The following is an 18,366-nucleotide window of genomic DNA, read 5'->3' as shown; positions in this document are numbered from 1 at the left end:
GCTGCCCACGGTGATCATAGAGCCCCGCAGGGGCTGGAGAGAGAGCGTCTCTCAACCTCTCAGCTGATGGCCGCCAGGGAGGACCCTGATATTTCGAAGTTGCGGGACGCGCAACAACTACACGGTCCCTACTTCGACGTTGAACGTCGAAGTAGGGCGCTATCCCCATCCCCTCATGGGGTTAGCGGCTTCGACATCTCACCGCCTAACGTTGATGTTAACATCGAAATAGCGCCCAACACGTGTAGCCGTGACGGGCGCTATTTCGAAGTTAGTGCCGCTACTTCGAAGTAGCGTGCACGTGTAGACACGGCTCTAATGGCCAGGCTTTATTGCCAAAACGGCTGAGGTTCTTTAATTGTGTTGGCTGCTTTACAGTAACCCAGAGAAAACAAGTCAGGCTTATGCACAAACGGTTATCAAAAATTTATTAAACTAGATTCTAATCATATGGTTACAAAATAGCTAGTGCCTACTTATTTAAATGTATAGATGTTACACACACAAACAAGTTACAAAACTGAAGCCACTATCCCAAAGAAAGAAAACAAAGTATAGAGCTCTATGTCAAAATATGTGTACACTAAAGATAGGAGATCAGGTGTGGGTGCTTCTTACCCTCCTTGCATCTCTCGATTCCAGCGGTGCCAAGCCAGGATCGGTCACTCAATTCCGCGGAAAGACGAATAAGGGACAAGGCTTAGGGACCCCTTTAGCTGCAGAAGCCTTGGGAGGCTGTCACTTATCTGACCAGCAGATAGATAGTGAAAAGCACTCAAAAATCATGGTGCTGTAGGTCCCATACTTATACCTCTGTACTCCTTTATTCTCTTTCTCCTTTCTTATGCCAAATTGGGGCTGGTCTGTCTGGGCGACGCCAGCTCTCGCAAGAGTAGTTTACACTTGCAAGGGAGAGAAACAATAAGTTTTGACTACTGGACATTCTTTTATTAGGGTAAATATTTTCCCACCTAGGATGTGGGTGTGTGTGCATCACGTTATTTAGTAGGGGCTAAGAGCCTTGTCTGTCACAGCTTCTCTGTCTGCTGTGAGCCTAATCGTTGTATATGTTCCCAGAGGCACATTGTAGCAGCACACCTGTGCTTCTCACAGCTTCAAAGGCTGTGCTGGAATTTATGTTAAGTGCCTTGTTGTTTTGGCTCCCTTGTGTTCCCAGCAATACGGGTCTGAGAGGGGGCTGGCTGTCTGGCTACAGTCCTCCATGGCGGCCATCAGCTGAGGGGTTGAGAGATGCTCTCTCCAGCCCCTGAGCTCTATGGTCGCCATGTGCAGCAGCCCCTTAAAGCTCCCCGCCCCCTTATTTCCTGTGCAGGAAGCTGAGAGCTCATGCAGGCAGCAGCACAGCCACGTGCCCAGCCTGCACATCCCTCAGCACCCCCAACCCACCACCCTGCACCCCATGGCATCCAGCCGGCCCCCCAAGCGCCCACAGGGCACCCCCCCCAGGGGACTCAGGGCTCCCAGCCTGCCAGCCAGCGGGGGAAGAGGCAGCGGGGCCCCTCCTGGATGGAGGCTGAGATCTGGGACCTGCTGGGGCTCTGAGGAGGTGCTCCAGGTAATGGGGAGCAAGAGGCGGAATGCAGATGCATTCGCTCAGCTGGCCGAGGGCCTGGCTGCCCGGGGTCACCCTGCCCGCACTCCTGACCACGTCAGGAGTAAGATAAAGGAGCTGTGGCAGGGTTACGCCCGGGCCCGGGACAAGGCCAGCCGATCTGGGCCGCCCCCGCCGCTTGCCCCTTTTACAGGGAACTCAGGGCCATCCTGGGCCCCCGGTACACCTCCTCCCCCCCCGGCCACCCTTGACACATCGGCCGATAAGCCCCAGCAGGCCCCGGAGATGGAGTCCACCCCGGAGGCCAGCCCTGCACCCCAGGGGCCCCCCCAGGAGCCCACCCCTGGGACACCGGAGGAGGAAGAGGGGGCCTCCAGCGATGGGGGGCTCCAAATCGACCTCCCCTCCTGCAGCTCCAGCAGGGCGTCTGCTCGATGGGCGTCCCCCGACCATGGGAGCGGACCGTCAGGTACGTACCCCCCTGGTGCACACCCCCAGGGTTAAGGGGCGGGGACTAGAGACATGACCAGGGCCCTCCACACACCCAGATGACCATGGCCCCGAGGACAGCAGTGGCATGTCCCTCAGAAGAGTCCATCAGCCCCTGCCCCCCAGCAGGACAGTGCCATGCCCCATCCCTGGGGATGGGGGGAGCGGAACCTAGGGTCCCCCGGGGGGGCGGGTTGGACACCCATCATCAGCAGCAGCAGCATCTCCAGGGGACGGGGATGGGGAACCAACAGCAGAGGGGTGGGGGGACAAGGGCCATGGGTCAGGGCCCAGACTAACGGCTGTCTCCACTCTTCTTCCCCCCTCTGTTCCGCAGCTGCACCATCGGAGGGCCCGGAGTGCACCAGCGCAGCGTCTGTGGTCCTGGAGAGCCCACCGGGGCCATCCCACCAGGCCAGCCCCTTGGCGGAGCACGGACCAGTCCCAGGATGAGCCCGACAGCGGCGGAGCCATCTGTGGGCGTCCACGGACCCCCAGCTGCTCGCCACCCTCCAGTGTCAGCTGGAGGTGTCCGAGCGGCACCTGCAGGTGGAGGAGCGGCGGCTCCATCTCCAGGAGCGAACACTGGCCTGGTGCCAGGAGGCTTGGGGGGCCTTCATGCACACCTTTGAGGACATCGCGTGGCACTTGGTCCCCCCCGGCCGCTCCGCCCGCCGCTCCACTCACTGCTCCGCCTGCCATCCCTCCACCATCAGCTGTCCTGGGGCCTGCCACCGAGGGGGACCATGGGCCTCCAGACTCCGCCCGGCCCTATCTGCCAGTTCTCCCGGCCCCCACGCAGCCTCGACCGGGGCCTCCGGCCGAGACGTGGATCGTGCCCCCCAACACCAGGCGCAGGACCATAGGGGTGCGTGGCCGAGGATGTTGCCCCCCAAGGCCCCCTCCTTTGGACATATTCCCCCCATCTTTGTAAATAGGTTTTGTTCTACCCCTGTTTTGTACCTCCCCCCCAGGTACATAGTTCCCCCCTTCTTCTTCTGTTAATAAGTAATACAAGGTTGCACAGTTTTGTTTAAAAAAAATTCCATTTATTGCACAGAAGTGTGGGGGGGTGCTCTCGGGTTCTCTGTGGTGTGGGCGTGGGGGCAGGGAGTGTTGTGGAGGATGGGGGGGTGCAGTGGGTGGCTCACCCGCAGCTGGCCCTGCCAGCGTTCCCCCGCAGCCTGGTCAAAATGGGCCCACAGGGCCTCCCGGACCCGGATCCCCTCAGTGTCGACCTGGCGACTGGGGGCAGCGGGTGGCTGGATGTCGGCCCTGCCAGTCTCCACAGCCCAGCCCCGGAAGAAGGCCTCTCCCTTGCTCTCCACCAGGTTGTGGAGTGCGCTGCATGTGCCCACAACCTGGAGGATGTTGGTGAGGCCGGCATCGAGGCGGGTCAGGAGACACCTCCAGCGCCCTTTGAGGTGGCCGAAAGTGCACTCGACCACCTGGTGTGCATGGTTCAAGAGCGTGTTGAACCGCTCCTGGCTGGCTGTGACATGGCCCGTGTAAGGGTGCATGAGCCAGGGCCGGAGGGGGTACGCTGCATCTGTGACAAGGCAGAGGGGCATGGTGGTGTCTCCCACAGGTATCTCCCGCTGGGGGATGTAGGTCCCCGCCTCTAGCCGGCGGCACAGGCCCGAATTTCTGAACACCCGAGCGTCGTGGGTGCTGCCAGGCCAGCCAACATAAATGTCCAAGAGGCGGCCCCGGCTGTCCACCAAGGCCTGGAGGACCACGGAATGGTATCCCTTCCTATTGAGGAAGCGTCCTCCGCTGTGCTCCGGGGCACGGATGGGGATATGGGTCCCATCCCAGAGCCCCAAAGCAATTTGGGAAGCCCAGGCTGGCAAACCCCGCAATGGCAGCATCTGGGTCTCCAAGCCACACGAGCCTGTGGAGGAGCAGGGCATTGATTGCGCGGATGACCTGCAGGGGAACGACATGAGAGAGCACTGGTGAGGGGTTTGCAGGGTGTGTCTGGCCCTCCCTCCCAGGCTCCCCCCAGGGCTCCCCTCCTCCCCCTGGGTCCTCTTACCTCCATGAGGACAGCTGCGACAGTGGCCTTGCCCACACCGAACTGCTGCCCTATGGATCGGTAGCTGTCTGGAGCGGCCAGCTTCCAGACAGCGATGCCGACCCGTTTCTCTACAGTGAGGACACGTCGCATGGGGATGTCCTGGTGCCCTAAGGCAGGGGTGAGCCCCTGGCAGAGCTCCAGAAATGTCTGCTGGCTCATTCGGAAGTTCCAGAGCCAGAGGTCGTTGTCTCACTCGCCGAGCACCAGCTGCTCCCACCAGTCCGTGCTCGTGGGGTATCTCCACAGCCGGCGGTGTGTGCAGACGGGGGGGAGGTGGGGGCTGGGAGGGCGGCAAGGTCTGGGGCTGCTTCCTCATCCCCCGAGGACAGCTCATCTTCCTCAAATAAAAGATGGTCAGCTGCCTCCTGCATGGCACTGAGCAGGGCAGCCACTGCTTTTCCAGGGGTGGGTGTGTGGGCCTGTGGCTGCTGCTGCTGCTGCTGCTGGGGGTCCATGGTACTTCATGGGGTGAGCATGCCTGTGGCTCTGCAGACCGCATGCTGTCCAGGCTGAGTGTGTCTGGGAGAGGCCCTTTAAGGGAGCGGCTTGCTGTTGCCCCGGAAGTGCTAGTCCGCCCTGTGACACTGTCTGCAGCTGTTCCTGGCACCCTTATTTCGATTTGGGCCTCTTTGGTGTGTAGACGCTCCCCTGCAGCGCCTATTTCAATGTAGTGCTGTCCAACGTCAACATTGAATGTCGATGGCACCAGCCCTGGAGGATGTGTAGATGCTATTTGTCGAAATAGTTTATTTCGATTTCGCTACATACGTAGCTAATGTGTCAAATGTGGCTAAGGACCCCAGAGATGGGGAGAAGCACTGTTCTCTGTGGCTACGTCTACACGTGCAGCCAACATCGAAATAGCTTATTTCGATGTTGCGACATCGAAATAGTCTATTTCGATGAATAACGTCTACACGTCCTCCAGGGCCGGCAACGTCGATGTTCAACTTCGACGTTGCTCAGCCCAACATCGAAATCGGCGCAGCGAGGGAACGTCTACACGTCAAAGTAGCACACATCGAAATAGGGATGCCAGGCACAGCTGCAGACAGGGTCACAGGGCGGACTCAACAGCCAGCCGCTCCCTTAAAGGGCCCCTCCCAGACACAGTTGCACTAAACAACACAAGATACACAGAGCTGACAACTGGTTGCAGACCCTGTGCCTGCAGCATAGATCCCCAGCTGCCGCAGCAGCAGCCAGAAGCCCTGGGCTAAGGGCTGCTGCCCACGGTGACCATAGAGCCCCGCAGGGGCTGGAGAGAGAGCATCTCTCAACCCCTCAGCTGATGGCTGCCATGGAGGACCCGGCAATTTCGACGTTGCGGGATGCGGATCGTCTACACGGTCCCTACTTCGACGTTGAACGTCGAAGTAGGGCGCTATTCCTATCTCCTCATGAGGTTAGCGACTTCGACGTCTCGCCGCCTAACATCGAAGTTAACTTCGAAATAGCGCCCGACGCATGTAGACGCGATGGGCGCTATTTCGAAGTTGGTGCCGCTACTTCGAAGTAGCGTGCACGTGTAGACGCAGCTTGTGTGTGATATGTTACTATACATATAGCCTAGCTTTATTCCATTTCAGTTTTGACTTGTGAAACTTCATGTTATTGGAAAGGGATGCACTGTGCAGCATCCCTAACTGTACCCTAGGGCCACTTTTTCTTAATGTCCCCTTACGTTTTTACCCTAGCTATTGTATCTAATGATACATTTCAACCAGAACTCCAGGCCAGAACCAAAATTCTAGCTCCAACTAATAGCTCCACTTCAGAGTTTACATCTTCGTCCCTCGCTGTAACTGACCAGATCTCATAATCTGTTTAAAAGGCCCTTTTTACTTTAGTGCATGACCACCAAATAGTCATTAAAGTGTTCTTAACACTGCTGTAGAAGTTACGGAATAAATATAAAGACTGCTGCTTTGATACTATTGTAATAAGGTGTCTAAAAACCTAGACTAGTAGGGCAGGTCAGTGTTCTTAACTTTGAGATAGCTATCAAAACAAAAAAGCATTTCAGTAGCACTTTAAGGACTAACAAAATAATTTATAAGGTGATGAGCTTTTGTGGGACAGACCCACTTCTTCAGATCATAGCCATACCAGAACAGACTCAATATTTAAGGCACAGAGAACCAAAATAGTAATCAAGGTTGACAAATCAGAGAAATATTATCAAGGTGAGCAAATCAGAGAGTAGAGGGGCAGAAGTTGGGGGTGGCAGTCAAGAATCAGAATAAGCCAGGTATGCAAAAGAGCCTCTATAATGACCTAAAAAATTCCCACTCTGGTTCAAACCACGTGTTAATGTGTCAAATTTGATTATAAAAGAGAGTTCAGCAGCCTCCGTTTCCAATCTGTTGTGAAAAATCCTCTTCAGTAAGATGCAAACCTTCAGGTCATTAACAGAATGGCCCAGTCCATTAAAATGCTGACTGACCAGTGCTTTTATGTCTGTTTTGTACCCATTAATTCTTTGTCTAAGAGAGTTTGAAGTCTGTCCAATATACAAAGCATCTTGGCATTGTTGGCACATGATGGCATATATGATGTTAGTTGAGGAACATGAGAATGTGCCCAGGATTCTGTGAATAACCTTGTTAGGTCCAGTGATGGTATCTCCAGAACAGATATGTGGACAAAGTTGGCAACAGGTGTTGTTGCAAGGAAAAGTTCCAGGACTAGTATAGACTGTGATTGTTGGTGAGAATCCTCATAAGGTTGTCTGTAGGAGAGAATAGGCCTGTCACCTAGGGCCTTCTGGAGTGTGGCATCCTGATTATTATTGTTTGCATAAAATGTCAGTCTGAGCACGGTTGCAACGTTGTACGTAGAAATCCAGACTTTCACTACAACCATCAGGGGGAGTCCACATAGAGTTCTTCTTTTGGAGTTGGTGGGGGCGTTGAGAGAGTCAGACAGTTGTTCATAGGTGTGTTGGAAGAATTCTTTTCAACGGAGGTGGTGAAAGAAGGCTTCAAGGTCACCACAGAATTGTATTAAGATCATGGAGGAAGTGGGGCAGAAGGAAAGACCCCGGCATAAGACAGACTCTTCTGCGGGGTTGAGCTGGTAGCTGGAAAGGTTAACAATATTGTTAGTTGAGCTGTCATTGTTGTAGTTGTGCTATCCTGAGGTATATCGCACTCTTTCCCATATTGCTGAATAATGAAGGATTCCACCAAGGATTGAAGGGTTCTGTGGTTGAGTGTGTCATCATTTGGAATAAGGTATCTTAGGCCGCGTCTACACGTGCCGGCTACTTCGAAGTAGCGGCGCCAACTTCGAAATAGCGCCCGTCATGGCTACACATGTTGGGCGCTATTTCGAAGTTGACATCGATGTTAGGCAGCGAGACGTTGAAATCGCTAACCCCATGAGGGGATGGGAATAGCGCCCTACTTCGACGTTCAACGTCGAAGTAGGGAAAGTGTAGTCGTTGCACGTCCCGCAACATCGAAATAGCGGGGTCCACCATGGCAGCCATCAGCTGAGGGGTTGAGAGACGCTCTCTCCAGCCCCTGAGCTCAATGGTCGCTGCGTGCAGTGGCCCCTTAAAGGTCCCTGCCCCCTGCCTTCCTGCGCAGGAAGCTGAGAGAGCGTGCAGGCAGCAGCACAGCCACGAGGCCGGCCTGCACGCTCCTCCGCACCCACACACCCCCACCCGCCACGATGGCCGCCCCCCAGCCCCCCAAGCGCCCCCAGGGGACCCCCCCCAAGGGGAGCCAGGGCTCCCAGCCCAGCAGCCAGGTGGGGAAGCGGCAGCGGGGCCCCTCCTGGACGGAGGCCGAGCTTCGGGACCTGCTGGGGCTCTGGAGTGAGGAGGAGGTGCTCCAGGTAATGGGGAGCAAGAGGCGGAACGTGGATGCGTTCGCTCGGCTGGCCGAGGGCCTGGCTGCCCGGGGTCACCCTGCCTGCACTCCGGATCATGTCCGGAGTAAAGTGAAGGAGCTGCGGCAGGGTTACGCCCAGGCCCGGGATGCGGCCGGCCGATCTGGGGCCGCCCCCGTCACTTGCCCCTTTTACAGGGAGCTCAGGGACATCCTGGGCCCCCGGCACACCTCGTCCCCTCCGGCCACTCTTGATACCTCGGCCGACGAGCCCCAGCAGGAGCCCACCCCCGGGGCACCGGAGGAGGAGGAGGAGGAGGGGGAGTCCTCCTCCAGCGATGCTGGCCTGCAGATCGCCATCCCATCCCGGAGCTCCAGTAGGGCGTCCGCCCACCGCGTGTCCCCTGACCGTGGGAGTGGACCATCAGGTATGTACCCCCCCGGTGCACACCCCCGGGGTTGAGGGGCGGGGGTAACAGATATGACCAGGGCCCTCCACATGCCCAGATGACCATGGTCCCAAGGACAGCAGTGGCATGTCCCTCAGAAGAGTCTATCAGCCCCTGCCCCCCAGCACGACAGTGCCATGCCCCATCCCCGGGGCTGGGGGGAGCGGAACCTCTAGGGTCCCCTGGGGGGAGGGGGTGGGACACCCATCAGCAGCAGCAGCAGCATCTCCCGGGAGCGGGGATGGGGAACCAGCAGCAGAGGAGTGGGGGGACAAGGGCCACGGCTCGGGGCCCACACTAACATCTGTCTCCACTCTTCTTCCCCCCGTGTTCCGCAGCTGCACCATCGGAAGGACCGGAGAGCGCCGGCGAGGTGTCAGTGGTCCCGGACAGCCTACCGGGGCCATCACTCCAGGCCAGCCCCACGGCGGGGACAACGGCGGACCCAGCACCACCACCCAACGGCGACAGACCCCCAGCTGCTGGCCATCCATAGTCGGCAGCTGGAGGTCGCCGAGCAGCGGCTGCGGGTGGAGGAGCGCCACCTCCAACTCCAGGATCGGGTGCTGGCCTGGCGCCAGGAGGCATGGGGGGCCTTTATGCGGACATTCAACCGTATCGCCAACTACCTGGCCCCCCATGCCACGCCCGCCCTGCCTGCTCCACCCGCTGCTTCACCCGCTGCGCTACCCGCTGCACTATCCACTGTCGCACCGCCACCCGCCACCGAGGGCCCTTCCGCCGAGGGGGACTTGGGGCCAGCTGACACCCACCGGCCATATCTACCGGTCCGCCCGGCCCCCAGCCAGGGCTGAGGCCGAGGCGTGGGTCGCGGCCGCCCACCCCCAGCACTGGACATTACGGGGTGTGGGGCCCAGGATGTGGCCCCCCCCTTTGTATATATTCCCCCCAGTTTAATCGTCTTTTGTAAATAGTTTTTATATTAGACCCCTGTTGTTATGCTGATCCTTGCCCCCCCATGTACATAGTTCTCTCCTTCCTTGTCTTCCCCTTTCATCTTATCTTATTTATAATACATATATATAATTTTGATTTTGCCTGTAGTTAGTCTTGATAATAATAATAAGAGTTCTACAGATATTTGATTTGACGAACAAATGTCTGCTTTTATTTACAAGAAAGGTGGGGGGGTGCTCTTGGGTGCTCTGTGGTGTGGGCGTAGGGGCAGGGAGTGCTGTGGAGGATGGGGGGGTACAGTGGGGGGCCTGCCAGCGTTCACCCCGCGGCCTCGTCGAACTGGGCCCACAGGGCCTCCCAGACCCGGGTCCCTTCAGGGTCCACCCGGCGACTGGGGGCAGCGGGAGGCTGCACATCGGCCCTGCCAGCCTCCACAGCCCAGCACTGAAAGAAGGCCTCCCCCTTGCTCTCCACCAGGTTGTGGAGGGCGCTGCATGCGCCCACAATCTGGGGGATGTTGGTGGGGCCCGCATCCAAGCGGGTCAGGAGACATCTCCAGCGCCCTTTGAGGCAGCCAAATGTGCACTCCACCACCTGGCGCGCGTGGTTCAGGCGCAGGTTGAAGCGCTCCTGGCTGGCTGACAGGTTGCCCGTGTAAGGGTGCATGAGCCAGGGCCGGAGGGGGTATGCCGCATCTGCGATGACGCAGAGGGGCATGGTGGTGTCCCCCACAGGGATCTCCCGCTGGGGGATGTAGGTCCCCGCCTCCAGCTGGCGGCACAGGCCCAAGTTCCGGAATACCCGGGCGTCGTGGGTGCTGCCAGGCCAGCCCACATAAATGTCCAAGAAACGGCCCCAGCTGTCCACCAAGGCCTGGAGGACCACAGTATGGTAGCCCTTCCTGTTTAAGTAGCATCCTCCACTGTGTTCCGGGGCGCAGATGGGGATGTGGGTCCCATCCAGAGCCTCGAAGCAACTGGGGAAGCCCAGGGTGGCAAACCCCGCGATGGCGGCATCTGGGTACCCAAGCCTCACGAGCCTGTGGAGGAGCAGGGCGTTGATGGCGCAGACGACCTGCAGGGGAAGCACATGGGAGAGCACCAATGAGGGGTGTGCAGGGTGTGTGTGGCCCTCTCCTGCCAGGGCCCCCCTCCCCTGCCAGACATGCCTCCCCCTCCCACCGTGGGTCCTCTTACCTCCATGAGGACAGCCCCGACGGTGGCCTTGCCAACACCAAACTGCTGGCCCACGGATTGGTAGCTGTCTGGAGAGGCCAGCTTCCAGACAGCGATGCCGACCCGTTTCTCCACAGTGAGGGCACACTGCATGAAGGTGTCCTGGTGCCTCAGTGCGGGGGTGAGCCACTGGCATAGCTCCAGAAATGTCTGCCAGCTCATGCGAAAGTTCTGGAGCCAGCAGTCGTCGTCCCACTCTCTGAGCACCAGCCGCTCCCACCAGTTGGTGCTGGTGGAGTAGCTCCACAGCTGGCGGCATATGAGGCGGGGGGGTGGCGGGGTGCTGCAGGGTTGGGGGTTGCGTCCTCCTCCCCTGCGGGCAGCTCCTCCTCTGTGGCAAGGATGTGCTCAGCTGCCTCCTGCATGGCACGGAGCAGGGCGAGCACTGCTTCTACAGGGGCGGCTGTGTGGACCTCTGGCTGCTGCTGCTGCTGCTGCTGCTGCTGCTGCTGCTGCTGGGGGTCCATGACTGCGTCGCTCAAGGTGTGCGTGCCTATGGCTCCGCAGACCGCATGCTGTGCAGGCTGCGTGTGTCTGGGAGGGGCCCTTTAAGGGAGCGGATAGCTGTTGCCCTGGAAGCGCTAGTCCGCCCTGTGACCCTGTCTGCAGCTGTTCCTGGCACCCTTATTTCGATGTGTGCCTCTTTGGTGTGTAGACATTCCCTCGCAGTGCCTATTTTGATGTGGTGCTGCCCAACGTCGATGCTGAACATCGACGTTGCCAGCCCTGGAGGACGTGTAGACGTTATTCATCGAAATAGGCTATTTCGATGTCGCTTCGTAGCGTGCACGTGTAGACGTAGCCCTAGTATGGAAAAGGCTGAGAACCACTGTACTAAAGTAAATCTTTGATTGTGTTGTCATAGATCCACAGGATCTGTGCTATGTCTCAGCTTTTAAACAATCTCTTGGAGGAGCACCCAAAAGCCGTGTCTACATGTGCATGCTACTTCAAAGTAGCGGCACTAACTTCGAAATAGCGCCCGTCACGGCTACACTTGTAGGGCGCTATTTCGATGTTAACATCAACGTTAAGCGGCGAGACGTCGAAGCCACTAACCCCATGAGGGGATAGGAATAGCGCCCTACTTCGACGTTCAACGTCGAAGTAGGGACTGTGTAGTCATTGCGCGTCCCACAACATCGAAATTGCGGGGTCCTCCATGGCGGCCATGAGCTGAGGGGTTGAGAGACGCTCTCTACAGCCCCTCAGCTCAATGGTGGCCGCGTGGAGCAGCCCCTTAAAGGTCCCCGCCCCCTCCCTTTCTGTGCAGGAAGCTGAGAGAACGTGCAGGCAGCAGCAATAACACGCGGCCTGCCTGCACGCTCTTCAGCAGCCCCAAGAACGCGCCAGCGCACCGATGGCCGCCCGGCAGCCCCCCCAGCGCCCCCAGAGGACCCCCCCCAAGGGGAGCCAGGGCAGCCAGGCTCGCAGCCAGGCCGGCAAGCGGGGCCCCTCCTGGACGGAGGCCGAGCTTCAGGACCTGCTGGGGCTCTGGAGCGAGGAGGAGGTGCTCCAGGTAACGGGGAGCAAGAGGCGGAACATGGATGCGTTCGCTCGGCTGGCCGAGGGCCTGGCCGCCCGGGGTCACCCTGCCCGCACTCCGGACCATGTCTGGAGTAAAGTCAAAGAGCTGCGGCAGGGTTATGCCCGGGCCCGGGATGCGGCCGGCTGATCTGGGGCTGCCCCCGTCACTTGCCCCTTTTACAGGGTGCTCAGGGACATCCTGGGCCCCCGGCACACCTCCTCCCCTCCAGCCACTCTTGACACCTCGGCTGAGGAGCCCCAGCAGGTCCCAGAGCCGAAGTCCGCCCCGGAGGTAAGCCCCGCACCCCGGGGGCCCCCCCTGGAGCCCACCCCTGGGGCATCGCAGCAGGAGGAGGAGGAGGAGGAGGAGGAGGAGGGGGACTCCTCCTCCGCTGAGACGGGGCTGCACATCCTCCTCCTGTCCCGGAGCAGCAGCCGGGCGTTCACCCCCCGGGTGTCCCCGGACCGTGGGAGTGGACCTACAGGTATGTACCCCCCCTGGTGTACACCCCCGGTTGAGGGGCGGGGGTAATAGATATGTGGCCAGGGCCCTCCACATGCCCAGATGGCCATGGCCCCAAGGACAGCAGTGCCATGTCCCTCACAGGAGTGCATCAGCCCCTGCTCCCCCACCCCCAGCACGACAGTGCCATGCCCCATCCCCGGGGCAGGGGGGAGCGGAACCTCTAGGGTCCCCCGGGAGGAGGGGGTGGGACACCCCGCAGCAGGAGCAGCAGCAGCCGCAGCAGCATGTGATGGAGAGGGGGGAGTGCAAATGTGAGACTCAGGCTAGATATGAGCAACAAGCTGAATAGCTCCCAGGGGCAAAGGATGATCCTGGGGCTACAACTGGCAGGTAACACCTCTGCCCTGAACAAAGAGGAGGGAGGAGCCGAGCTGGCTTTGAATGGAGGGGGGCACACAGGTAGAGGCTAGGGGAAGAGAGAGCTGGAAGGCAGCCAGCCTGAGGAGGGGGAAAGCTACACCCCAGAGGGGCACCCCTTGGGGTCTTCTCCCCAGGACGGGTTGGAAGGACTGTCTCTGACTGCTGTACTGTCACTCCTGGGAGAAACTGGGCATCTGTGGCCTAAGAAACCTCTCCTGTCAGACCCTGCTGAGTGAAGTGAGAGTCACTCCTGCCAGGGGACGGGGTGCAGTGCAGGGGGACCCGTGAACCCCATCACAGCAGCATCTCCCGGGCACGGGGATGGGGAACCTGCAGCACAGGGGTGGGGGGACAAGGGCCACGGCTCGGGGCCCACACTAACGCCTGTCTCCACTCTTCTTCCCCCCACCTCCTGTGTTCCGCAGCTGCACCATCGGAAGGACTGGAGAGCTCCGGCGAGGCTTCAGTGGTCCCGAAAACCCCTCCGGGGCCATCACTCCAGGCAAGCCCCTTGGCGGAGGACTGACCGGCCCCACAGCGGGCAAGACGGCAGACCCAGCAACACCACACGCTGGTGACGGACCCCCAGCTGCTGGCCATCCATCGCCGGCAGCTGGAGGTCGCGGAGCAGCATCTGCAGGTGGAGCAACGCCGCCTCCACCTGCAGGAGCAGGCGCTGGCCTGGCGCCAAGAGGCATGGGGGGCCTACATGGAGACATTCAACCGTCTCGTGGACTACCTGGCCCTCCGTGCCGCGCCGGCCGCCGCAGTGCCCGCCCTGCCCGCTCCACCCGCCGCTCCGCTCATCGCTGCGCCATCTGCCACCGACGGCCGGACCGCCGAAGGACACCTGGGGCCAGCTGAGACTCGACAGACGTATCTTCCGGTCCGCCCGGACCCCAGCCAGCCCCGGACAGGGCTGCGGCCGAGGCGGGGCTCCCAGCCGCCCACCCCCAGTGCTGGACTATAGGGGTCTGGGGCCCAGGACGTGCCCCCCCCCTTGTATATAGTTTTGGGACTTATTTATTTGTGCCCCCCGTTTGCCCCATCCCCCCCCATGTAAATAGTTCTCCCCTTCCTTGTAATCCCTGGTTTTCTGTTTTTTGTACATATAATATATGCAAACTTTTTTATTATTCACTTATATAATAGTTTAGTTAGAAGGTCTTGTATATAGTTTGTTATTAGTTAAAAAAACAGGTCAAAGAAAACCAGTTTCATTTCACCAACAAGTGTGTGCTTTTATTTGTCCAGGAAAAGTGTGGGGGGGTGTGCTGTTGGGTGCTCCGTGGTGTGGGCGTAGGGTCAGGGAGTGTTGTGGAGGAAGTGGGGGGGCAGTGGGGGGCCTGGCAGAGTTCACCCCACGGCCTCATCGAAGTGCGCCCGCAGGGCCTCCCGGACCCAGGTCCCTTCGGGGTCCACCTGGCGACTGGGGACAGTGGGTGGCTGGACATCAGCCCTGCCGGCCTCCACAGCCCAGCCCTGAAAAAAGGCCTCCCCCTTGCTCTCCACCAGATTGTGTAGGGCGCAGCAGGCACCCACAATCTGGGGGATGTTGTTGGGGCCCGCATCCAAGCGGGTCAGGAGACATCTCCAGCGCCCTTTGAGGCGGCCAAATGAGCGCTCCACCACCTACCGTGCGTGGTTCAGGTGCTGGTTGAAGCGCTCCTGGCTGGCAGAGAGATGGCCCGTGTACGAGTGCATGAGTCAGGGCTGGAGGGGGTATGTAGCATCTGCGATGATGCAGAGGGGCATGGCGGTGTCCCCCACAGGGATCTCCCACGGGCCCGAGTTCCGGAAAACCCGGGCGTCGTGGGTGCTGCCAGGCCAGCCCACATAAACGTCCTGGAAACGACCCCGGCTGTCCACCAAGGCCTGGAGGACCACTGAGTGGTAGCCCTTGCGGTTTACGTAGCGCCCTCCACTGTGTTGCAGGGCGCCGATGGGGATGTGAGTCCCATCCAGAGTCCCGAAGCAATTGGGGAAGCCCAGAGTGGCAAAGCCTGCGATGGTGGCATCTGGGTTCCCCAGCCTCACAAGCCTGTGGAGGAGCATGGCATTCATGGCGCGCACGACCTGAAGGGGAAGCACATGGGAGAGCACCAATGATGGGTGAGCAGGGTGTGCGTGGCCCTGCCCTGCCTGGGCCCCCACTCCCCTCCCCTCCCCTCCCCCGTCCTGCCCTGCCCGGGCCCCCCTCCCCTCCCCTGCCCTGCCCTGCCAGAGCCCCCCTGCCCCCGCCCCCCGTGGGTCCTCTTACCTCCATGAGGACAGCCCCGACGGTGGCCTTGCCGACGCCAAACTGCTGGCCCACGGATCGGTAGCTGTCTAGAGTGGCCAGCTTCCAGAGAGCGATGCCGACCCGTTTCTCCACTGGGAGGGCACGCCGCATGGCGGTGTCCTGGTGCCTGAGTGCGGGGGTGAGCCACTGGCACAGCTCCATAAATGTCTGCTGGCTCATCCTAAAGTTCCTGAGCCAGCGGTCGTCGTCCCACTCCTCAAGCACCAGCCGCTCCCACCAGTCGGTGCTGGTGGGGTAGCTCCACAGGCGGCGGTGTGGGGGTCGGGGTGCTGCACGGTTGGGGGTTGAGTCCTGCTCCCCTGCAGGCTGCTCCTCCTCCAGTGTGGCAAGGAGGTGCTCAGCTGCCTCCCGCATGGCATGGATCAGGGCAAGCCCTGCTCCTGCAGGGAGGGCTGGGGGGACCTCTGGCTGCTGCTGCTGCTGCTGCTGCTGCTGCTGCTGGGGGTCCATGACTGCGTCGCCTGAGGTCTGCGTGCCTATGGCTCTTCAGACCGCATGCTGTGCAGTCTGTGTGTGTCTGGGAGGGGCCCTTTAAGGGGGCGGCTAGCTGTTGCCCCGGAAGCGCTAGTCCGCCCTGTGACCCTGTCTGCAGCTGTGCCTGGCATCCCTATTTCGATGTGTGCTACTTTGGCGTGTAGACGTTCCCTTGCGGCAGCTATTTCGATGTGGTGCTGCGCAACGTCGATGTTGAACATCGACGTTGCCAGCTGTGGAGGACATGTAGATGTTATTCATCGAAATAGGTTACTTCGAAGTAGGCTTCACGTGTAGACGTAGCTAAAAAGTCCAATTCTTCCTTAAGGGTAGGCCATGCAATCTCACCATCTATGAGACTGCACCTGTGGACCCCAGTGAATCCAAATCAGGTTCATGTGCTTAGACTTTTTGCCCTAGACTGGGGTCACTGCAGCTTAGCAAGTAGGCGTTCTCAGAACAGAGTAAAGTTTATCAGTCAGTGGGAAAACAAAATGGAAAAGGCCTCACATTAGCATAGAAAAGCAAAAATTCAGACATAGTTTATTCTGGCTGAGTCAGTAGTTCCTTGAGCCATGCTATTGAAGGAACCATCTTGGTTTTCTTTTTGTCGTTGTCCCTTTTCCTCTCTTTCTGTCCTTTAGTCCGTTTCAGTCCCAGCTGAGAGCTGCTGCATTTCTCTCAAAGGCTATCTATTCTACCCTCCTGTCATATCTTGGTCCATTGTCTTTCTCCTGCAGACGGACCCAGGAGTTCACATGTTCTGCCTGCCTGAGACACGCATGGATGTGCACCACTAGCAGAAACATATGCTGCCAGCTGTGTGCGTTCTGGTAATCAACAGGGATGCTGCCGAAGCACTCAGCATACAGGGAACATTGGTTCCCACTATCTTTCTGGATACACCATTGATAGGGGTCAGTTTCAGTCACTCCTTTAACAACACATCTGTGTAACAGTATAACAGTTACACAAATACCTTGTTTCTCCTTTGCCCTTGGAGCAGCTTTTAACTTTCTATATACTCCATGCACAGCAATGCAAAGCACAAAAGGAAATGGAGGCACACACAGTAGGAATTATAAAAAATAATACCAAAATTCCATTGTTTTTCACCTGTTAAATCAAGATCCCCATTTTACTATTCTCCCTGTGGCTTAATTGTTCATCTATTACACTGTGGTAAGTATCACAACACCTCTGGGAGCTGCATCCCAAAGTTTCAGAGGCACAATTGAGCCACCTGAAGAAATAAGAGACTTGTTCAAGTTAACCAAGGAAAACAGTGATGAAGCCAGGAAATAAATCCAGGTTTCCTTGGTCACAATACAGTTTTTTTTCCCAATTTTTTTTTCTAATTTTGCCATGTTACCTGGCTCTTAGACATGCTGTTCTCCCTCTCTCTGTGTCCACCACCACCACACAAGCTCATGCGGATGACACTAAGCTGGGGGAGAGGTAGATACGCTGGAGGGTAGGGACAGGGTCCAGACTGACTTAGACAAATTGGAAGACTGGGCTGCAAGAAATCTGATGAGGTTCAAAAAGGACAAGTGCAGAGTCCTGCACTTGGGCTGGAAGAATCCCGAGCCTTGTTACAGGCTGGGGTCCAACTGGCTCTGTAGTAGTTTTGCAGAAAAGGACCTGGGAGTTGTAGTGGACGAGAAGCTGGACATGAGTCAACAGTGTGCCATTGTAGCCAAGAAAGCTAATGGCGTATTAGGTTGAATCAAGAGGAGCGTTGCCAGTAGATCCAGAGAAGTGATTATTCCTCTTTACTCGGCTTTGGTGAGGCTGCATCTCGAGTACTGTGTCCAGTTCTGGGCCCCCAATTATAGGAAGGATGTGGATACACCGGAGAGGGTCCAGCGGAGGGCAACCAAAATAATTAGCGGGCTGGAGCATATGACTTAACATAAGAACATAAGAATATAAGAACGACCATACTGGGTCAGACCAAAGGTCCATCCAGCCCAGTATGCTGTCTACCGACAGTGGCCAGTGCCAGGTGCCCCAGAGGAGGTGAACCGAAGACAATAATCAAGCGATTTGTCTCCTGCCTCTGTCTCTAGCCTTTGACTAAAGGCTAGGGGCACCATACTTTACCCTTGGCTAATAGCCATTTATGGACCTAACCTCCAAAAATTTATCAAGCTCTTTTTTAAACTCTGTTAGACTGCTGGCCTTCACAGCCTCCTCCGGCAAGGAGTTCCACAGGTTGACGGTGCGCTGTGTGAAGAAAAATTTTCTTTTATTAGTTTTGAACCTACTACCCACTAATTTCATTTGGTGTCCTCTAGTTCTTATATTGTGGGAACCAGTAAATAACTTTTCAATATTCACTTTCTCCACACCATTCATTATTTTATATACCTCTATCATGTCGCCCCTCAATCTCCTCTTCTCTAGACTGAAAAGTCCCAGTTTCTCTAGCCTCTCCTCATACGGGATCCTTTCCAAACCCCTAATCATTTTAGCTGCCCATTTCTGAACTTTTTCTAATGCCAGTATATCTTTTTTGAGGTGAGGAGACCACATCTGCACGCAGTACTCAAGATGTGGGCGTACCATAGTTTTATACAGGGGAAGTATGATAT

This window comes from Carettochelys insculpta, chromosome 29 (genome assembly GCF_033958435.1).
Source record: "Carettochelys insculpta isolate YL-2023 chromosome 29, ASM3395843v1, whole genome shotgun sequence".
In the NCBI taxonomy this organism is placed as follows: Eukaryota; Metazoa; Chordata; order Testudines; family Carettochelyidae; genus Carettochelys; species Carettochelys insculpta.
Note: the sequence above shows the minus strand (reverse complement) of the source record.